This window comes from Ictidomys tridecemlineatus, chromosome 2, assembly GCF_052094955.1.
Source record: "Ictidomys tridecemlineatus isolate mIctTri1 chromosome 2, mIctTri1.hap1, whole genome shotgun sequence".
Classification (NCBI taxonomy): Eukaryota; Metazoa; Chordata; class Mammalia; order Rodentia; family Sciuridae; genus Ictidomys; species Ictidomys tridecemlineatus.
This window is the reverse complement of record NC_135478.1, coordinates 67454848-67479817: the sequence shown is the minus strand read 5'-3', so window position 1 is coordinate 67479817 and position 24970 is coordinate 67454848.

Below are 24970 nucleotides of genomic sequence, written 5' to 3'. Positions count from 1 at the left end.
AGTTTCTCATTTTTTGTTGTCTATGTGAGGGGAAATGCTGAAATATTTAGTTAAGAAAAACACTTTCAATGGAAAAATTGTAGACAACCAGTTTGGATGGCATGCATATTTTAAAACCAATATTGACATGATTCTTGGACATAAAATGATTCAAGCATAGAATCCAGAACTGTTATTACCCAGACAAGGGATTTAAGTGCATACTTCCCGTGATACTTCCTAAGAAGTATGACAACTATTTGTTTTCAGCTCTGACCCAGTGTTCAGGAGTGCCTGTTTCTTCAAAAAAAAAAAATCTCCCCAGCCCCTCAAGCAAGAGAATGTTGACCATGAAGGCAGCAAGCAAAGAGCTCAGAAACACAAATTCAGGACCCGAAAGCCCTCAGTTACATTACTCCCAGAGTGCTAAATACCTGGAGGCCTTTAGGTTACAGGAAGAAAGTTCAGGAGGGCTGCATCCTTTCAACAAGACTGTCAGCAGCATATTTATAACCTGGATTTCTAGTTACTGTAGACCAATAAATAGACTGATGATTTTTTGCAATTAATTATAAAGACCCTGATATAGAGAACAGAGCAGCCCCATATTAGACAGCACCAGACAAGAATGGTTTAAGACACACTGAACATAACCCTAGACCAGAGTCAGTTAAACAAAGACACAAATCCTAGCCCAACCAGAAAAGATACAAAAATATTAGTACAAAGATGTGATTGTATATCATACAGACGTCTCCTGAAGTGGAGGTATTGTAGTGCACTAGTCTGAGCAGAGTTGGCTCAGATCCCAGCTTTGGCATTTTCTAACTATTGAACCTGAGAACAGGAAACTAGCTATTGTGTGTCTCACAGTGGGACTTACTTTATTTGAAAGCCTCTACTCTGGTACCCACCAGGTTGCAAATGGACAGCAAGTAAGACCTATTTTTCTTATGTTCCTCATTCTCTTGTTGCCCTAGTTACTCCTTTGAGATGAACGAGTAAGATACTGTATATGGTTCTCATTCTGCTGTGTCACGTTCAAATAACCTTTATGTTTTCTTCCTAACTGCAGAGTTTAAAAATCTCCTCTGGTCAAAGTCAAGAAGCAGTTTGTGGAAGGATCTTCCCTTTGTATTTTCCATGAGAATGTGTGTGGTAGAAAATTCCTGAGCACATGCAGAGCACCAACTGCAAAGGAGTCTGAGAGATGTAGTTTTCAGCATTCAGACTATGAACCAATCCCAGGTATTGTCCACCAAAGTCTGTAAAGATAGGTCAAGTTGGAATGGTCACCAACTGCTGGAAAAAGATTAAGAAATTATTAGAAGTGCTAAGGAAATTAGAATCATGCTTTCAATGTCTTAAGAATTTGATTTTCCCTCAAAGATCACATAGATTGTATACTACTACCATTCTAAAAAATTATGTGTTTATTTTACATTGTATTACACTAACTGCCTGTTATGGTTTAGATATCAAATTCTCCCAAATTCCCATGTGATAAAGTGCCTTTTGAGGGGTAATGGAATCTTTAAGAGGTGAGGGGCCTAGTAGGAGGTCATTGGGGGTGTTCCCTTAAAAGATATACTAGGACCCCAATCACCTTCCTGCTCTCCAGCTCATCAGGAGCTAAGTAGTTTTGCTCCACCATGCACTCCCACCATGGTGAGCTGACTTGCCATTGGCCCAGAGTCTTGGGGCCGACTGATCATAGACTGGATCCTCTATGAGCCAAAAAATAAGCCTTTTTTTCTTTATAAGTTGATAGTCTCCAATACTTTTTTATAGTGACAGAAAGCTGACTAAAATACAGTCCTTTTACTTTTTTTATATTATAGGTCTTAAGAATGTGATTCAAGAAGAAAATTGAAAAACAACTACATGAATGCTTTATCTAGCTGTATAAGAGATTCTTTTTCACTTCATGGGTGAAAATGCTAAATCTGAAGACCAATGAGTCTTTAAGTCAAATAACTATTTTATTAGTTTTCATACAAGGAATGATGGACAACCTGTGGTCAATTATGATCAATTTAGCTTAAGCCATTTGGAAATAACCACAATTTCCTATTCAAAGTTATCTGTTCCAGAAATTATGGAATGACATTATCCACAATATGATATGAATTAGATGTCATAAACTTGAGATTTCATAACCTATGAGTAAACATTTGAGAGTAAGGCAGTTGGATTTATAAGCAGTTAAAACACAAAATAAAAATTTAAAGGCTGGTCTACAAGTTTTAGCTGGTCATTCACGTTTCCCTAATGTTTCTTTCTACTTGCCAAACAAACATCATAGCTCCTTTCTCATATCAAATGTCCTCTGCCATTTACTTAGCACTAGGACCACACAATAAACGAGCACTGCATTCTCACTTTCCAATCTCATCCTACTGTTATCACTAACAGAAATCCTTATTAAGATTGATATGTTGCTTCTGGGACCCATGACAAGCAATCATTTACATTTACTTAAATAGGGAAAAAGAAAAAAAAAACTCTACTTATAAAACTAAGGAGTGGAACACAATACCCTCACCCCTCAGAATTGTGATTATTCTAAACCCTAGGTCTTTCACATATTTTTTCTTCCCATTTATGTACACCACTTTGTCAGGTGTTTTAGTCATCATTTTTACTGCTTTGACAGAAAGACCTGACAAAACAAATTTTAAAGGAGAAAGAATTTATTTAGCCTTCAATGTTTGAGAGGACTTCATCCATAAATGGCTCTGTTCATTGTTCTGGGCCTAAAGTTGAAGCAGAAGGGCATGGTAGAGGAAAGAAGCTCAGGACTTAGCACCAGACCTCAAAGAGACTTGTTTGAACCTACAAGTGTCTAGTGACCTACCAGTTATTTGTGCCCAGTCAGACTGCAGCACCCCAAGGGCATGAACCGGTGATCTATTTCCTTCAGCCACTCTCCATCTGATTATGGTGATAGCCAGATTAATCCATATCAGTTGTCAGGTTAAAGCTTTCATAATCTATGGGCTGGAGTTATTATTCAGCAGTAGAGTTCTCCCTACCATGTGTGAGACACTGGGTTTGATCCTCAGCACCACCTAAAAATAAATTTATTATTTTTTAAAAAAAAAGCTCTCATAATCCAATCATTTCACCTCCACATTTCTTTGCATTGTCTTACATAATAGCTTTGGGGGGATACCTCATATCTCAAACATAACCTCATGCTTCTCTATTTGTAAAGTATCTGTGAAAACTAGAAACATAAGTGCATAGTAAAGAAACGTCCCCTCATCCTTAAATGTCAACAAACACAGACACACACACACGCACATACACAAATGAATATTTGTGCTTCTTTTTTAAAAATTTTATTTTTTAGTTGTAGGTTGACACAGTACCTTTTATTTTTTTATTTTTATGTAGTGCTGAGGATCAAACCTAGGAGGATCAAACCCAGTGCCTCAAGCATGCCAGGCAAGCGCTCCACCTCTGAGCCACAACCCCAGCCCCTTGTGCTTCTTAATCTCAGTTTATTCAAACAACACTCATTTTAAAGATATATCTGGCTCCTAATTTGAATGTATTCCTGAATTTATTTCATTTAAAAAAATGTGTTTACAAGGGATTCTCTCTTGGTAGTTGCAGAAATGGAAACTGGACATAGTTTCATTGGGTGTATAAAAATAATTCAAATGTCATGCAGTGATTCTGTTTTTAATTGGACAACTGGGAGCCTGGGATGAGGAACTTTAAGTAAAGATTGCTCAGCATCAGTTGTTACATAAAGCTGCCAGAGAAGCAAAGGAATATTGTAAATGAGTCCTACTACCTCAGGTCTTAGAGAAAATTTTTTAAATGTCTGATCAGGGAGAATTAAAGAAAATTAAAAAGAATGTATGGACAAATTACAAAAGAATACATGTAATTAAGTCAAGTCATAAGGAGTTTAATGCACATTGGTATGTTGCCTTATAGAGCTATTTTCCTTTGTTTAAATATCTGCTTTCTAGTGTGTAAGAGAAAAAAAAAGTAACACTTTTTGGAGCTTGCAATGTTTGCATAAGATTGCTCATAGGTTTCTTGCACCAAACCTTATAATAGCAAAGTATATTTAGTTTTATAAATTACTTATAAAGCAAAGTATAATAGCAAAGTATATATAATAGCAAAGTATACACAAAGTATAGTTTTATAAATTACTTATAATAGCAAAGTATACAATATCAAAGTATTGAATATTTCTAGTATTATGGTGGTTTACATCAAGAAATCAATGATTCTCCAAATTCTGAAATTTATTAAGATTTAAAATATGATTTTGGAGAATATTACTTCCTTAGAAGTTTCTCTGATAGTTGGGAAAATAGAAATTTTACAGGACATGAAAGCTATAAGTGTCCTTGGAAGTCATCCAAACCAATACACTTGTTTTATAGCAGAAAAACAAAAACAAAAGCAAGTTACAAAGAAATTCAGTTGATTGACTCAGGATTGGGCAATTAAGTAGCATAATTACATGTTTCAAACTTATGTGTCTAGATCAGAGTTTTACAAATAAACTTCACCTTAAAACAGTTTAAAATGTTTAATGTATTCTTAGCATATTCATCAAAAGTAATATGCATCAAGATTTTTTAAATTAGGAAAAATAATTATTATATTTTCTCAAAATATGATACATGTTTGAAATAAGAATTTAATACATCCAATAATGTATATATAACATCATACTGATATAATGCATTTTAATATGGTTAACATTTTGAAGTGATACATAGTTGCTACCAATTATTCATTGCCATTTTCATCTCTATTCATAACCCTCCCCAAACCACTTTCCCCACTCAGAATAAATTCCAAAGTCTTTGCAATGTCCACCATTCTCACTGCTCTGAACATCTTTAGCTTCATCTTCTAACTTTCTCTTCTCCTCCCCAAGCCCACTGGACTCCTCAACCATCCTACAGTTCCAAGGTCATTAACACTACTGGCCCTTATGTTTGTTCTTTTCTTGACTCGGCCACTAGGTAGTCCATGGCTCACTCACACGGCATTACATCTGCTCTAACAACTACTTATTCGAGAGACCTTCCAGTAATACACTGTGTAAAATTTTATCCACTCATGTCATTGCACTCCAACCTCCTAAACTGCTTTATCCTGCTCTCTACACTTATCATAATCTAACCTATTAAGTGTATGTTCATTTCTTTGAGATGGAAGTCCCTCAACATCAGTTCCACAAGGGCAACTACCTTGTCTGTTTCATTTCCTGCCAGACACACAGTGTTGCTGAGAATATATATTGATTCAATATATTAGGATTTCACCTAAACTCAAACACTTCATGGAATTCGTTTTGAGAACTGCATCTTCAAGCCATTTTCTAAAATAAATAAAACAATTTCAATTTTATCTTGTTTAGTCATATTTCCACTAAACAAAACTACTCATCCTGACTAGTGATACTTAATCCATATGCAAAATATTTGAACCAAAAAAAGGTTGATATATATAAAAATAAACTTTAATTAAATTTTGATAAGAAATATTTGAACCTTAGCTAAATGGCTTAAACATATCCATGTTTATTTGTTTGAAAATGTCATCTAAATATACCCCACAATGAGGAATTATATTGTTTACCATATACATTAGCAATATTTTAGAAATATAAATACTTTATGTAAACTTAATGTCACTAATAATCCTTACCATAGGCAGATTCTGCTTCTTGTAGATATGCTCTGAAATCTTTCTTGGACATCTATGCTTTTAATAGAATAAAGCTTCTGAGCATTTAAGTATTTTGAATATTCTTGCTTCTCATCATAAATTACTATCTCAAAAGAGTTTAATTGGAATAGATTTTAACTACCAAATGTCACAGAATGGAATGATAATTTAGGAGCATATTTGTACCTTTAAATACATTTCCACTCATTATGTCCTCTATCCGATATTGCATTAAGCCACAGAAAAGGTGACTCAGACATGCCATTAAGATTGCCAAGGCTTAAAAAGCAGTACAATGGATAAAAAATGTATTACTCAAATGTGTCAAAATGGAACCCAATTATGCTTGATCTTAATAAGTCCATTACAAGCTATATTAATTAATAAAGCTTGTCAATCATTAAAAGACATTGCTTAGAGATATTTAATGTGTTGGGTTATTTTAAGATATGAACAATTGAAATAAGCTGTCAGCATATGTTCAAATGACAGTCAATCAACTACTGTTTATTGAGTAAAGTGCTGAGTGAAGGACCATATCTCTGGTTGTATAATATTTTAAGTGTTTATTCACCCAAGCTCATAAACTGGATAGAGGAGGTGTAAGTTCAAGTTGCAGTCTAACCCATGTGACTGACAGAACAAATGTACAAAATAAAGGCTCAGACCACATCGGCATGTGATGTTCTCATTAATGTGCACCTTTCCTTGCTGAAATAAATATGAGAAGCAATAAGTTAGTGTTCCCAACTCTCAAGTAATGATTCTTATCATTTTCCGGGAATCTATTAAGGCATGAAGATCTTACACACATTATATAATTTTCAAAGTAATTCTGAGGCAGTCATTTAAAATAATTTAAAGCTGATTAAATTGATGGAGAGAGATATTAATAATTTTTGCCTAAATTACACAATTAGAAATTTTTATAAAGATCTATAAAACTCCAAAGAATATAGGCAGAGCTGCTCCCCAGATATTTCATGTACAAACTCATTCACTCTCACAAAAATTTAGTGAGATATGAATATGATTTCTAAGCTCACTCAATCTTTGAAGGTCTAGCTCAGTTTACTCAAATTCTTTACAGTGGCAGTTCTGTGTTCACTGATATCAAATGACCTGTGAGTTTCCACAACTTCTCTCTTTTCATCTTCTGATTGACACTTATATTTTGGGCCAGATAGAACAGAGGTATAATATAAGAAATTCTAGTTCTTCAGACACACTATAAGCATTATTTAATGTGGTAGTGATGTGATATCTCCAGAAAAGTGTAGGTCAAATTCAATCATATTCAATAAATAATCATTGTGAACTTTATTAGTAAACTTCAACTCCCTGATAATTTTACTTTCTCATGGATAGTTCCCTGAAGTATATCCCCTGAGTAATTTTATAAACCTATACCTTGAAAATTGTTCTATGCAATAAAAAATTTTAACTATGAAGTAAACACATTAAATTACTCATATTTTCCATTATATCAAAAATTAAATTACTCATGTTTTCCATTATATCAAAACAATCCAGCTGTTATATTAGTAAGTGTACTAAAATGTATAATTATATATTCTAATATATATGTTGAACACATATACATTCACTCACATATTTTCAAAAGTTACCTCAACTTTTTTAAAAAAAAAAAACATGGTAGTTGTCAATTGACTTTTATTTTATTTATTTATATGGCATGCTGAGAATCAAACCCATTTCCTCATGCGTGCTAGGCAAGCACTCTGCCACTGAGTCACAACCCCAGCTCCTATATGAGCATTTTTAAGATAATGCAATTTAAAATAGAGTTGTAAGTTTCATAGTTTAATAAAATAACAAAAGGCATGCTTTATACGGGTCTTTGTGACATATGTGTCATTAGGTAGAAAACAAGAATGATGAAGGAAGTCTTGAGACTCAGAATGTGGGTCCAGAGCCTAATGGTTCTTTGAGAAGCGTTCATTCCTTTCTCTAGGAATCCTCCATTCTCTGATACCCTAAGCCAGCAGATACACAGTATAAAAAAATGGCTTAACATGAAATTCTAAGATACAAGAGCTAGTCATCCTAGGGGCTTAGTATGGGCCAGCAGCACTCTAGTCTTTGAGACATTGCCTGTCAGGTCCTACTATGGTTTCACTATTAGATGTCTCAAAAAGCTCACATGTGAGACAATGCAGGAAAGTTTAGCAGTGAACTGACTGGGTTATGAAAGCCTTAACCTAATCAGTGAGTAATCTCCCCTGATAGGGAGTAACTGAGTTGTGACTGTAGGCAAGTTGGGTGTGGCAGGAGGAGGTGGGTACTTGGAGGTGTGCTTGTGGGGTATACATTCTGTCCATAGCAAGTGGAATCTCTGTGTGTGCTTCTCAGTAGCCATGTCTTGACCTGAATTCTTCTATCATATCCTTCTGCTGTGATGTCGTGCATCCCCTGGAGTCCTGAGGAATGGAGTTCACCATCCATGGTAAGAGACATCTGAAACTGTGAGCCCCCAAAATAAACTTTTCTCCTTTAATTGTTCTTGTCAGGTCTTTTGGTCTCAAGAATGAAAAAAAAAACCAACTAAAACAGTTCCTTCTGACAGCATTGGAAAAGCAGCCCATCCTTCATCAAGGAACAAAGAAGGAAATATAAAAGGAATTTATTTCCAGGTGTAGTTCTTGGTTCTCCTGTTAGAAAGTTGAGGGCACCTTGTGGACTGAGTGAAATGGTGGCTGCTGTAGTCAGCTCAGGCTGCCATAACAGCATACCACAGACTGTGGGACTTAAACAACAGAAATTCATTTTCTCACTGAGAATTCCAAGATCACTTTGCCAGCCAACTCAGCTTTTCATGGTGGTTTTCTTCCTGACTTTGGATAACCATTTTTTGCCTCTATCATCACATAGTAGAAGCAGGCAGGAGGGAGAGAGGAGAGAGAGGAGATAGAGAGACAGACAAAGAGAGGGAATTTTGGAGGCTCTTATTATAAATACACTGATCCCACTGGATCAGAACTCACCTTTTGACCTCACTAAAACTTAATTAAAGGTTAAATAAATCCACTCAACCCACAGAAATATGGTAAAAGATGATAAATAGTTGTTTTAATCCACTGAAATTAGAGAAAATTTTTTACAGTAATAGATAACTAGATACCCCTATTCCAATTTGTCATGTATATATAATAATATCAGACCTGGCCACCACATGGGTGACTGTGTCCATGAAGGAACAATTCAAAATTCCCACTCTTCTTTGCGCATCCATTTTACCATCTGTGAAACATCATAATAGGACTAAGTCAGATTTTTTTTTAAAGAGAGAGAGAGAAAAGGAATTTTTTTAATATTTATTTGTTTAGTTTTTGGTGAACACAACATCTTTATTTTTGTGTGGTGCTGAGGATGGAACCCAGCGCATGCCAGGCAAGCATGGTACAGCTTGAGCCACATCACCCAATGAGGATTTTTTTTAAACTGTATTGATTAAAAACAAATGACACTCTGGGGGATAGCTCATGTCATTGCAGTTAGATGGTGGCTGGGGTTGCAGTCATCTGAAGACTAGACTGTCCTGGTCATCCAAGATGGCAGCCTCTTGTGGCTGGCAGTAGTGGTTGTTGGTCAATCAGTATGCCTGCATGTGGTCTCTCCTCTTGGCTTGTAAATCTCATAGCACGTTGTTTGGTTTCTCAGATGGAACAAGTCAAGACTAAGTGATCCAAATGGAAGGATACAGAAGCTGCTAGGCCAGTTGATGGCTGAACCCAGAATGGACACAACTTCTTTTCTGCCATATTCTAGAGGTCTGTGTAGTTGTAGATCACCAGGATTCAAGGAGATTAAAAAGACTTCATTTCTTGGGAAAGCAGCAGAAAGTAGGTGACAAAATCACATTGTGGAAGTGCATGTGGGGTGAGAGATATTGCAGATGTCTTTGAAAAGGGGTAAGACCTTCTGATATGCCATCTTTTATTATCTTCCTCTAAAAGAATTTGCAAACATTTGTGGTAACCTGCTGTGGGAAGTGAATGAAACTGTAGCCTTTCCTCTCCAACTCTGACAGTCCTGGGGACAGGAGGAAGAAGCATCTTAGTTTACAGAATCATAGAAAGGGTGAACAATGCTTCACTCTCTGGCAAAGCAGGAGTATTAAATATTTTTAAAAATATTGGTTACTGGAGCAAGCATGTACATACTAATAATGGAATTTTTTAAAACTTGTATTTTGGAAATGTTCATAATAAAACATCCTGTACTTGAAATTAAAAAAAAAGTAAAGCCCCTCCAAACATTGTCAAATAGCAGATTTGTCAAATAGTCAAATTTAGAACTTCATTACATGAATGTGGGAAAACACAAACATTCAACCCACAGAAGGAACTAAATTAATGGATGGGGGGAAGTTGTGTGAAGATGGAGGTTTGGGATTTCCTACTAGTTGGAACTGTGGGAGCAACAAAAGTCATAGAAATCAGAGTTATAACACTGTATTAGCATGGCAGGAAAATAGTATTACCTATACTATCTACATATTTACAAAAATTAAACAGACTTCAAAGTTATTAATTATAAGTTGATGAAATTAAACAGGTATTTATACAAATAAGTCTATTTAACTGTAGATAAAATACATAATGGGTTTTATAGTAATCCAATGTTTTCATTTGCATTAGGCTTTTGTTGTTGTTGTTAATCTGGAAATAGATTCTAAGAGTAGTACATTAACAAAATATTTTAACATTCACCCTTATAAAATGATAATAAAGGACCAGAATTACTAAGGAAGTAAAGACCTGCTTATTGTAAAAACAGACTAATTTTCCATGTTTATCTTTTCAGTATAACATCATCCATCATTGTTAGAAATCTTATGACCATGTGCCCACCAGTTAATTCATTGACATGCAGACCTTTGACATTTTTATTTTTCTTCACATAATCTTTCCATTCCAAATTGTCATAAACAGTTTTATTGGTGATCCTATCCTTTGAAGAGCATCTTTTCTCCCCCATAATATAATGAAAGTAAAGACAGATTACTGCCCAGAAAAGGTGGAAATACCCTGAAAGCCAAGAATGAATAAAATGATCTCAAAGAAGGAAAAGTGAAAAAAATACAAATGCTTTTTATAAAAATGTTTAGCTTTCTATAAAGTACTTGAATTCTATATAAATAAAAGAATTAATTATACATAAGTACAACCAAAACATTCAAATTAAATTTTTTTCAGGATCTATATATCCTAATATCTTCTACGTGGTCATTAAAGATGAATATCAAATTTTTTTAAAGTTAAAGGAGAAAGGTAGAAAACATAATGTCATTTAATATTCAACTAACATTGTCACCTATGTCAATCCTGTTTTGGTAATAATCATCAACTATATAACAAGAGAATTTCTATTCCAATGTTACATAATATTCTATTTTTTATAAATTTTACGGAATCAATGAAATAATAATAACAGAAGTATCATTATAATAATAGAAATATCATTTATTATAGATAAATAATATTTATTTCATATTACTACTAAAAAATTTCAAACTTTTTATTTAACTTTGCTTGTGCTAATTTTACTAAGTGTAACAATTATAAGATTTTCCTTTTATGTGCTTCAACTTACTTAAGACACCATATGCCGTGTGTATCTTACTCTGGAACCATGTTTATAGATTTTGTGCTCCGGCCCTAAATAACACTTAATGAAACTAAAATATGTGCTTTGCATTTGGCTAGATGTATACAAGGGTTATACTTCCATTGTACATGATTTTGAAAGAATATATAAAAAAACATTTTCTAAGTATAAATACTTTGTGATTTTTCTAGGTATAAATATTTTGTAATATTTATGAGCTGAACACAATGAAGATGGGATGATTCATTGAGCTTTGGTATTTTGAGGCTAAGAAAAAGCAAAGATAAAATAAATAAATAAAAGAACTCAAACCAAAGATTTATACTCTTACACTTATCCACTGAAATAAAGACACATCATAATTCAAATATGTCAGTTGACAAGAAATAAGCTTACACTTACAAAAACTGACAATATATTTATCTTAGAGAAGTGTAAATTAATTAAAAGTTTTAAATATGCTCATAATTATCCTTGACAGCTTCTTAAATGACTTCCAGTTATCCCTGCATAGGGTATTAGTACTCTTTGGTAATCTCTTGAGTATGGAGTGGACCTAATGATTTGCTTCTCAGGAATTAAATACTGCAAAAGTGATGTAGTCCCAGCAACTTGGGAGGCTAAGGCAGGAGATGATGAGTTTAAAGCCATCCTCAGCAATTTATCAAGGTTCCAAGCAACTTATTGAAACCCTGTCTCAAAATAAAAAATAAAAAGGGCTGGGGATGCGGCTCAGTGGTTAAGTGCTCCTGCATACCAAACAAAGAATCAAACAAACAAAATTTTTAAAAATGGTGTGGTACTACCTGTAATAATAGATAATCATTTTTAAAAAAGTGTCCTAATGTCTTGGAGCTTCTTTTGCTCATTCTGATGAAGCCAGCTGCTGTGTTTTGGCCTGTCCTATGAGGAGTCCACATGGCTAGCAGCATCAATAGCCACCAAGGAACGAATTACCTTACTCAGCCTGTGAGACATGAACCTGATCAACAGTCACTGAGAGAGTTGGAAGGGGAGCCAACCCCTATTCAAGCCTGAGATGATGCTTCAGCTCAACTCTTGCATTGCAGCCTGTAAAAGAAGGATCCACCTAAGTCACATCCATATTTTGGATCCACAAAATCTATGAAATAATATGTGTGTAATATTTTTAGCAATTAAATTTTGAATAATGGCATACAGCCATTGATAGCTAATATAAATAATATTTTACCTTAGAGTCAAAATAATGTTCTATTTCACAAAATGGTTATAATCTGCCATTTTTCAATATTTCTATTCTCTAGTCCTTTGTTACAAAATCTGAGAATTTGGGAAGAATGTAAATATAAGATTCTTTATTATTATTTCTTTGTTTAAATTGTATCTCACTTACTTCATTGGATTACTAAATTAATGCCTAGATTTGATATTAAATTAGTAAATAAGAATTGTAAATATTACATCATACATGCATAGACAAGTACCTAGCTCAGTGCTGTTCACTATTAAAAATGTTAGAAAAGAGGAGGAAACAGATGTTTGTAGGGGATGGAATGCAGGGAAAGCAAGCCTGGAGTCTCAGCTTAGCTACTGTTTATTGGCCCATTTGGGATTTTCAGATGGACCAGAGGGGAGTGCTTGGGGGCTAAAGTTTTCATACACTCCAATAGAAAATGTTCAATCTCTCAGCATCTTTCACAGATTTTTATTTTGTTTATACCAATTTATAAATTTTGTTCAAGATCAATTCTTAAACTTTCTGTAGGAAAATGTTTAGTATGTCAGAATAAAAATAAAAGTGTGAAATACACATTCACAGCCATACATTTTCAAATTTAATAAGCACATGATTTTGACAGGGCTATAATTTGAAAATCTGAAAACAAAGGTGTGGAATGATGAAGGAGCACATACTCTGAGTTTTGTATATTAAAATTCAAAAATTTAGGAGCAATAGAGAATACTGATATGAAGCATCATTTTGCCAAATTATCATAATAGATTAAAGATATTGGCAAATCTTTTGCTACTCCTTTCATTGAGAGTGCAGGAAAAATTCAATTCCCCTTTAAACAAGCTGGATTAATTAATTAGCTTGGCAAGTGGAATAGGGTGAATTGGTCTAGGATTTTCAAAGAAGAAAGGGCTCTTAGCTTTCACCAAAACCTCTTATAATGCCAACAACTATATGAAGCCAGCAGCTACTTAAGAAACTCTGAAACCCTGAGATCATATAGTGAAGAAGCTGCAGGTAGGTCAACAGTGTGAGCTGAGTCTAGCCTTACAGCTATACACATTGTGTGGGTGAAGTCATATTGGATGCTGCAGACAACTCTTAGCTAATTGAGTGTTATAGAGTAATGACATTAGAAGCCGAACAATTACCCAGCTGAACTCTCCCCCTAATTCTTGATGGGTCATAATAAAATGGTGGTTGTTTTAAGCTACTTAACTTTGGAATAGTTTGTTACATAATAATCAATAACTGGAAATATCAACATACTTGCCTAATTTATTAACATAGTAATTAATTTATTAATTAAATAACACCCCCAAAAAGAGAAAAAACATTTTGCAATATTATCTAGAAGTGACAATTAAGGCTTCTCAAATACATGAGATTAAAAATGTCATTGGAGATCTAGAAGAAAATCACAATAGATAAATAAATAAGACAACGGTAGTCTGTTCAATATGCTAATTGTGTGACTTTAGAGAAATTCTATATTCTGCTTGAATTCTATATTCTGCTATGTAATTAAATATGAAAATGAATAGAAAAACGTGTGAATACAAAATACATATGTGCTTGTGTTATGATTATTATATTTGGATATAGAAGTTATGAGTTAAAGAATAAATTCATTTTGTTGTTCCATGTAGACTGCTACATTGAATGAAAAAAATTTCATGCCTGCTTCTAATAGACAGGATAGACATAAATAACCAGATCAAGAATGTTCCTGAAAAGATTCATAGCTCTTTATATAGCATGTATGTTAGTACAGAAATAATAACCCCCTGACCCAAGACGAGAAACATGAACATATCTTTCTTCAGGTTGATACTGAAAACTAACAAAGGTATTAGTTTGGTGTACAAATTCCTACAGCATTTTCTTTTTAAAAAACCTCAGTTCACAGAACTATCTTGTATACTGAGTAGGACCCTATGATAGATATATTCAACTTGATAAAACTCTATTGATGATTTTCCATAGTGATGCATAAACATGGTTTTCAAATAAAGGAAAGAAAAACCTAGGCATATAGAAGATTTAATGAGAAGGATCCATCTGGTAGCTGCTTCAATCACAGTTTTTCTTAGTGGCAACCACATTTACTTGTTCATTTCTCAAATCTTTTTGTGTTTCCCTCATGTCCCCAATATTAGGCTTATACTACTACTTCATGATTTATGTTTCTTGGATAATGAAGACATTTAGACATTTTCTGTTGACAGTTTTTCAGTAATGATTAGTGATGAGAGATAGATTGTGTTTCTCATACTGTTCCATTCCCTTGCCTTTCTCCTTAATTATTCTTAGTTTCTTAATTCTACTATTCAAATTCAAATGGTACACTTAATTTTTTTATCCTTAAACAAATAATATTAAATTTTAATACAAAATACTTACAAAATCCTGATTAACTCAATTGCAACAATTCAACATAATATTTAATAATTTTCTGAAAATGTATCAGTTTTAAAATTAAAGTTTTTAGGTATTTTTAAAATTATTCACATGTGATGACATCAGTTTTCCAGAATGTACTGATCAGATATGTGTATTTTAATCCAGATCATTTCCTTTAACACCCAGTAAAAATTTTTTTCAGTGAGGTGTTTGAAATATATGTATTTTAGAAGAATCATATTGGAAAAAAAATAAAAGAGATTTTACACTGAAGAAAATTCCTCGGTGTGGCTTGTTAAGAAAATATGTCTCCTCAGTCTCAGAGGCTGGCATCATAGTGTGATACTTTCTCTCTACTTGTATGAATCAGCATGATGCCTCAGCACAGGAAATCTATAATGTCATAATGTTCCTTAAATACCACCAAAAAGGTAATTTTCAAGTTAAGAAAGAAACAGGCACTTTTTGTTAGGAAAAAAAATAATTAAAATATGTTTAAATGTTTTTATTTTTATAGTAATTAACAATAGACAAAATGCTTAAGGTCATCTCTACAGAATTAAGTATTAATTACAGAATTTGCACAATGAAAGTGTTTTTGTTTTTTTCCTTATTCCAATTACCTTGTTTGCTTCCCAGATGTTATGGTTTAGATATGCAGTGTCCTCCAAAATACTCATGTATGAAACAACACAAGAACATTCAGAGGCTAAAGTATTAGATTATAAGAGATGTGGCTTAATCAGTGAATTAATCCACCAATATGGACTAAGTGGGTGGTAACTCTAGAAGGAAAAGTGTGGCTGGAGGAGGTAGGTCACTGGAGCCTGCCTTTGTGAATTATATTTTGTCCCTAGTGAGTAGACTTCTCTCTCTGCTTCCTGATTGCCATATCCCCTTCTTACCCTTCTGCCATGATTTTCTACCTTACCTTCAACCCAGAGTTATGAACTCAGAAAACCATGGATTGAGACCTCTGAAACCCTGAGTCAAAATAAACATTTCCTTCTCTACATTGCAACCAATAGCTGATTAAAACACCAAATAAAGTTTCTTCAACAATCTGTAGAGATGTACCCTTCTTTTCTTTCACATGAAAGGTGAACATTTAATTTTGAATAATTAAAGATAAGGCTTTGTCCATATTACATTCAGTGGTTAATATTTTTCCTTCTTTTCAGTAGATAGAGGCAAATGTGTTTCTATTTGTTGCTCACAAAATGAAGATGAGTTTCCTTTGCCAGATTTTCTTTCTGAGCTTTTAAATGCATGACTAAAGATAGTATCTTCTTGGAAAAGTTATATGTGTTTGATTTCTCATCTACCTGTGGTGAAACTCTTAAACATTTCTCTTGTTTTAGTTTTCAAATAATATATTTCCTTAAATATTTCTGTTATATCACCATTTCACACATGTTTTATAAACAAAATAATTTTCAGTTTTTAATTTAATTCATGAAACTTTAGTATCTAGCAATAAAACACATTATATGTCCTGAAAATATTCTCATTAAAAACACCAAAGTAAGATAAATGATATGGAATAGTCACAGTTTAAATGTGTAAGTAGATCACTAATAATTAAAATAACTCTATTTGGGGAGATTCACAAATCTTCCAAACGATGTCACATGACAAAGAGAAAAACTCATCCCTTGACACATAGAATTAAAACTATAAAACACAAAAGATGCCAGGGAGATTTTAAACAGTGACAGAAAGAAATAAAAGATGACCAGGACTAACACCAGAGTTTTGAAAAGTCATTTTCAAGAAAGAATAAATAATACCTTTCAACCTATGAGAAAAACAATAATTGAAAACCTATAATTTTGTACATGGTCAAAGTATTATTATAGAAAAAAGCAGCATATAAACATTCGCAGAGAGGTAACATTCAAATCTGAGAAAAATCTCAAGCATGTCTTTCAAAAGGAAAACAAATACTAAAGGATAAAAATGAGTTATAAGGAAGAAAGATCTTCAAGGCAATAATACATTAATTTCAATGCAAAAAATAAGAGAAATGTGTGATTCTGGGCAAAAATAAATGTAAAAATATAGGAAAAACATCCTCCCATATGCACACTGACATAAAGTTTCACTAGCTATACCGGCATCCCCTACCCAATCTGTAGACATGAAATTTGTCATTCATATTAAGGATATAGAAGAGATTTCAAGTGATATGAAAATACAATGACTTTCCCTATATGGATGAATGTAAAATTTGTATGACTTGGAAAATTTCTTCTAATAGTAACTGAAGAAAAAAAATATCATATAACAAGTAGAAAATGTTTCATCAGAACTTTCAAATCTATCCCCCAAAAATACACACCAAAAAAAAAAAACTATTAGGAAAAAAATGGTGATTTAATTTTAATTGTCAAAACATTCAAGAAATTGATAAGTACAAACTAAATAAGCCTTTTAAGAAAAGTAAGGGAAAGCTGTTACCAAATTAATTCTGTTAATACTATGTAATAGAAAATGTTTCTTGAAATAGCCATTTAGCTGATTGTTGTTGATCAGCAGTTGGATTAGAAGTTTATACTAGAATGTAAATCAACACACTGCTTACTTCCCTGAGAGAGGTTGGCTTCGAATGTCATTTCAACTAAATTGGCATGCTTAGTTATGTAGTTGATTTACAAAGGAAGGAAGGAAGAAAGAGAGAGGGGGAGGGAGGGAGGGAGGGGAGGAAGGAAGAAAGAATGATGAAAGTGGAGAAGGAAGCAGAGAGGGAGAGAAATGAAAGTAATCCAATAATATGAACAAAATACAGCTACAGAAAATTGAAGGAAGAGGAAACGTGATTTGTGTGTAAAAATATTTAATCTCAACAGTAATATGAGGATTGCAAGTTAAAACTACTATAAGAAACCATTTCACACTAAGAGATTGGGAACGTTTAAGTCTGACAATAACATGTTTTGACAAGGATATGGAGCAAAAATATTTCTGTGTCCTGTTATTGGGAATTTAAATGAATACAACCAATTTGAAGAGTAACTTTATGATATCTAGATAAACTTAATATGTATGTGTGTGTATATATATATATATTTTTTTTCAAAACCCAACAGTTTTTCTCTAAAGAGGCAGCTGTACAAGGCCATATGCTCATAGAATCACTTATAATAAAGAAAATTTAGCAGCAACCTTTAAATTTTTATATTTAAAGGTAATTTATATTTACCTTTATATTTTCATAAAGTAAAAAGGTTCATACATAAGTGTGTGTATATTTATATGTATATACACACATATATGTAGAATTTATTCAATATGTGTGAGATGGATGATCATTAGTAAGATAGTCAAGGTGTATTATTCTCAAAATGACATTGAAGCAAAATTAGCAATTTGGAAAACAATATAGACAATAAAACATTTGAATGGATTTTAATAAAATAGATATAAAGTATATTTTAGAAATAAAGCATAATGTAAGTTCTTACCAAACTGTAAGAATACTGAATTAAGCAAAATGATTACTATTTAGAGAATATTTCAATGGAATTGAAATATTTTATTTCTTAAGTGATTGAACCACACTTATTCTTTTAAATATTTTAAGACTACAATTTTTGAACAAAATTGCCATCAAATTATGCAATATTACACATATTGAGCTCAATTCAGTGGAAGTGAGAAAAGTTGGTAATATTCTAATGAAGAAAATGTTGATATTAAGTGGACTATGTATATGGGAAGGATCTTCTGAAAATTTCATCTGCCTAGTAACAGGAGTCTAATTATTGTGCTGAATCAGAATTTCAGTAGTAGAAGCTGACCTTTATGAGAGGAAAAAATCTGCTTATGACTAAAGCTATTGAGATCTTCAGGAAGACAAATAAAACAAGATTGAGAATAATGGAATTTGAACCTTCAAACTTGATCTCAGCTAAGCTCAGCTTTATTAATTTCAGCACTTACAAAACCTACACTACTAAAACTCAATATTTTATATGTATGCTGTATCTCTTTAAGTCTTTTAAAATGTTTTTACAAAAATTTCAATGAGAAAATTATTAGTATCTACATGTATCTGCATGTTTGTGTGCACATACATATGTATTATATAAGCACATATGTGTTTACTTTCTAAGAATGTCTAAGAGTACACAAAATTGTGAAATTAACTAAAATACATGAAAACAGAAAAGTTAACCCACAAAATTGTGAAATTAACTAAAATACATGAAAACAGAAAAGTTAACTAAGTTAGAGATAGAATACCTCTGTAAGTAACCTGAATCAGATCCTGTAACATTTGATTCAAATGTATGATATGTCAAGATCATTGTATTGTCATGAGCAACTAATTAAAAAAAGAAAAATAAATAAATAAATAAATAAAAAGAGTAGAAAAGAGGAAATGAATATCAGTTCTGCCTATTTAAGCAAAGTTTCTAAAATCATCTGGTGCACTCTATACATTGCTAAGAAATCCATATGTAGTAGCATTTATAAATCTTTTACACAGTGTTTAATAAAATCAGTAGTTTTTAACCACATTATCACTGAGAGAATTGAGCCCAATGTAGGGCAAATATATGATCTTAGTTCTGGATAGAAACTATGTGTCACATTGTTAGTTGGAATTACCTACTGGTATTCCCAGGACAAAAGGTCTTGTCAGGGCATTGTTTCATCAGAATCTTCATCATCATTAGTACTACCACCACGATTAACACAAAAAAGTTATGTACAATTTAGAAAACATTTAAACATGCTTAATAACTCTTATGTATGAGTGTGTGTGTGTCCAGGTGGATGGATAGGAAATATCTTTTTAAATTATTTTTGATCTGAGATGGATTGTATTGTTCTTGCAGCAGGATTGACTGACAGGTCTTTTAAGCAAGAAATCAGTAGTTACTTATACCTTTTGACAAAGTCAGTCTAGTTGATTTGAGGAGAGTAGTTTGTAGAGGAAACTTAAAGAGTCTCAGCTGACAGATGATGATGGTTTGTACTTAGTTGGAAAATAGTTACCAAAGATGTTGATTTGAGATTTACTACCATGTAAAATGATATCTAGAACCATGGGATTTAAATGACAACACCTAAAACATAGGAATTGAGTGGAAAGAGAAAAAGTGAGGGATAGGATCCTAGTGGGTACTCCACTACTTACAGGATGATTCTAGAGTGAACCTCCAATAATGGTGCATCATCTTTAATGGAGGATGGTGTGGAGTAGCCAATTAAAGTGTTCTAAGAGGTAGATAAGAGTTGGATAATTTTAATACTGCTTTTTATCTACGTCCTTGGAAAAGTAGCAACCATTGTCTGATGTCACAGGTGCTGACTTTCAAAATACTGCTAGTCCAATGAGGTCCACATTGTTCTGGGAACAAAGCTTTCTACTTTGTATTCAGGGTATTTACAACTAGATACCACAGCATTTCCAATGTAATTCACTTAGAATTGTAACTGCCTGGGTTTTACTTCTTAATAACTTTAAGTCCAATGATGAGTCCTAAAATTTTTATTTCAAGTATTACTGTATAACACATGAGAAAATTTTCAATTAATATTCCATCAACAGCTGGGGGTATGGCTCAGCAGTGCTCACCTAGCACATGTGAGGCCCTGGATTTGATCCTCAACACCACATAGAAATAAATAAATAAAGGTATTATGTCCAACTACACTAAAAAATAAAGATTTTTTTTAAAATCATTCTATCAAAAGTATTGTGATGTGTATGTGAAATTTTATTTCTTATTTATATATCAATTAAATGATAACCTTTAACAACGTAATTCCTTCTGGAAGAATTTGTGCATAAATAAGAAAATAGGCAAGTAAATAAATCTGATTCTCATTATCTGTTCACACATTTTGGGTATATTGAATTTGTTAATGAGATTTATTTTCTTTAATATAATAAACTGTAATTTAGATAAGTATTTCATTACTATTATAAAAGTAATTATGGGCATATTAGTTTGTTTGGGCTACCATAACAGAGTGCATTAGACTGTGTGACTTATAAACAACAGAAATTTGTTTCTCACAGTTCTAGAAATACAGAAGTCCAGGCTAAGGCACCAGGCTTGCCTGATGAAGACTTGCTTCCTCATTGACATGCCTTCCCACTGCATACTCACATGGGGAAAGAGCTAGCTCTCTGGGGTCTCTCTGGTAAGGATAGTCATCCCATTCACGAGGTTAGAGTCCTCATGACCTAATGCTATCATATTAGCGATTCAGGGAATCCAACATTCAGACCATAGCATATGTAAGTATAAAGAGGGTAAGATCATATCCTTATCTTGATTATTTGTCTCTGTTTATATCAAATGTACAGTATCATTGTAATATTTTATAAATTTGAATAAATTTTTGATACAATTAGCAATCCTACTTTTAAAATTTGATCCAATGATATTATTCTTTTATAATATAGTAGACACCCCCCCCCACCACACACACACACATACATAAATAATAAACCATCATGGCACATGTCAATGTGCTGAGAGGTAAACCACACTGAAATGATTTATTTTATTGAAGTTTAGATATAAATTGATAGAGCACTGATAAAGCACTCATTAAATGTCTATGCTTTTACACCTCCTTCAATTCATCTGACACTTCAGAATATCACTATTGCAAAGATTATGGTTGGATAAAACTCTGCAAAGTCTGAAGTGTGCTCTGTATAATCTTCCTTCTGATTCATTTAATGTAACCTTTATGCAGTTAATTAAAGATAGAACATGTTGACATGGAGAACATAACATGATTCAATTGAGAGTGTTGCATATTATTAATGTTTAATATCTTTCTCTTCAGGCAAGAGCCATACTTGCCTTGCTAGACTAAAACTCTTATAACACTCCAAACAGTATGTGTGTGTGTGTATGTGTGTGTATATATATATATATATTTGTTTTTCTAATTTAAACAAGCATTTTATAGTAATTTAGGAACTATAGTTGTTAATTTAAAACTATGAGTTTAAAAACTACCATTTATTATGTGTATAATATGTGTAAAGTGAAAGTTTATTGCATGCATTATTTCATTGACTCCTACCGATTCTATAAGGTAGATGCATATCATCAAAATTGGTATATGAGAAATTTGAGTCACAAGTTTAATAACATTGTTACCAAGTTGGTAAGCAGACCACAAATCTAAATCAATATCAACATTACTTTAAAAAATAATCTTTTGTGTTTGCATGATTTTTGAAACAAATACTCTGCCAGGAGAAGAAGTTAAACTTAAAAAAAAAGAAGAAGAAAAAAGGAGAGGGAAGCTTGTTAAAAGTATAACTGCGTTTGTGTATAGTAATAGTAAAAAAATAAAGTACACCAATTAATGTTTATTAACATCAAATTTAATGTTAATTAAATTGACCTATATTTCTAGATTACAATTGTTAAGGGAAAGATGAATTGCTAATACAGTCACCATTATAACATGGTTGAATCTTTCTGTTAGTATAAAGTTAGTTTTAGTAGTAGTTGAATGTCCATTAAAACAGATGATAATAACAATATTGTGTATTTTAAACACTCCCTATAGCCAGGGCAGTGGCACACACCTGTAATCCCAGTGGCTCAGGAGACTGAGGCAGGAGGATTATGAGTTCAAAGCCAGCTTCAGCAGAAGTGAGGTGCTAAGCAATTCAATGACACCTTGTCTCTAAATAAAATGCAAATTAGGACCCAGAATGTGGCTCAAAATCAAGCATCCCTGATTTCAAACTCTGGTATCCAAAAAAAAAAAAAAAACCTCCCCTTAGTGTTTTTTTCAATTTTTTCCCACCGTTTAAATAGTCAGAATGATTACTAACCCCATTTTTGAGATAGGATCTTTGTGGTTCAGAGATGTTAATCGTCCAAGGTCACATATCTAGAAAACAAGAGACCAAATGTAAATATGTAAGCTGTGTGAGTCATATATATGCGTGTGTGTGTGTGTGTGTGTGTGTGTGTGTGTGTGTGTGTGTGTGACAGGTAGGTGCCTATATTAGGTGCCTATATGTTTGTATGTATATATATATATATAAAATATATATGAGTGTATGTATATGAATGCATATATATATATATCAGTATGAACCAGGAAGCGAGCCTTCACCCAATGCCTCGATTCAAGCCTCCAGAATTATGAGAAATAGGTTTTGCTGTCAAAGTCACATGGTCTGTGGTATTTTTCTTATAGCAGTCTGAAAAGATTGAAATATACATACACACATCTATTCACAAATACTAGACCCTTTTTTTGCTCCTTTTAAGTTAGTATTTCTGAAAACAATGATTACTGTGAAAGTGTCTTTTACTCCCATAAACAGTAAATGGAAATCTTAATGGGTGATTCATTTCCAGCTACTAATACATTCTTTGAAAGACATATTGCTAAGCCTTTATTTGTTATATTTAGAACTTAATCACCAAAGTAAATTTTATGTATGAAAATTATGGATGAAACTCTGTTTTAGCTAGCATTGAATCCTCAAACATTAAGGAATTTGTTTTACTCCTGTTGGTCTAAAAAGATAAGAGATTTACTTTGTCAGTAAGTATAAATTAAAAAATATTGATAGCAAGGATATATTCTAGTGGTAGAATGAAAAATCTGCAGTGAATTTTAATAATATAACCATAAATTTTAGAGGATATTTTCTTTTTTTTTTTTTACTTCTTAAATTCATCTTGTTTAAAAACCATGGAACACCTGATTTAGAGAGTAGAATGCATATGACTAATACTATGACCCCATAAAAGCAAGGGAAGAACTGTCAGAAGTGGAAAAAAGGAAGGAAGAATGAAGGGAAGGAGTTGGGACAAACTACAGACCTCTGTTCATTTACTCATGATCTGTAAGTCAGCATCAAGATGATGAATTGAGAAATACAAATTAAAGCATAACCTCCAAAATTATAAACATAATTTACAATGAATTAAAACTCTGCACCTATCAAATTCAGGTGGTGGTAGGAAAGAAGCAAGAAGGAAATTGAATTTAGAATAAATATATAGATATATTATTTTCAACATTACAATGGCAAGCAAAAAAAGAAGTACCAAAATAAATATTTTAGTTCTAAAGGATAAACTAATTTTTCTGTTTATCTTAAGCAAACAGCTCATATGAAACTAAAAATTTCTTGGGTGCACAATCTACTGCATCCAGGTTGTTAGTAGTAAGCAATTCTACTCAAAGATTGAATTGTCAAAGGATATGTTTTGCAGTTAACTCTCCGTGGTAGACTCATTGATTGCAGTTTTGCACGAAAGTATCCTTTAGGAATCATATATAGGTTTCTTTATGACAGAGGCAGACTGGCTCCCACCCAAAATAACTCCCAGGATAAGATAATGTCTTGCATGCTTCTGGATCAGAAGTCTAGGCCTACATCAAAGTATGTGTTTGGAAAATAAATATAAATCAAACTGTTTTTTGAGAAACTGACAATGACTTTAGATATTCTTGTGTTTAACCTCCATATTAAATAGAGGACTCCATCTAGACTTAAAAGTGGTATTTTTATTTAATTATATAACAAAATGTTAAATTTGATATCTGTGTGCTTTTTACATAAAAAATATGCTTGGCTTTAAAATATTAAAAAGACTCCCCAGTTTAGGAATCTATCAAAGTCAAAGCCATTGATAATGGTCTATTATTTCTCCTGGAAAAACTCCACTTAGCCAATTGATAGTAAAGTGGGAATAATATAAAATATGTCAAGGCAAACATTCATTTCTCAATTTTCTCTACATCCCAGCTTTGTATCTTATCCAATTACCAGCAAAATATATTAGCAATATTTTTGCATATTAATGGTAGAAAAGGCTTCATAGAATTATAGATTTATGATTCACAATTATGAGCTTGGTAATTGAGACAAGTGAGGCTTAAATAATACTCATAAATAACACATGTGCAAAGTAGTTTTTTTTCAAAATATCCCCTATTAAAATAACATTTGTGCAAAGTTATTTTAAAAAATTTAAAATTTTAGGTCATGTGTCAGATTATATGAGACTGAGT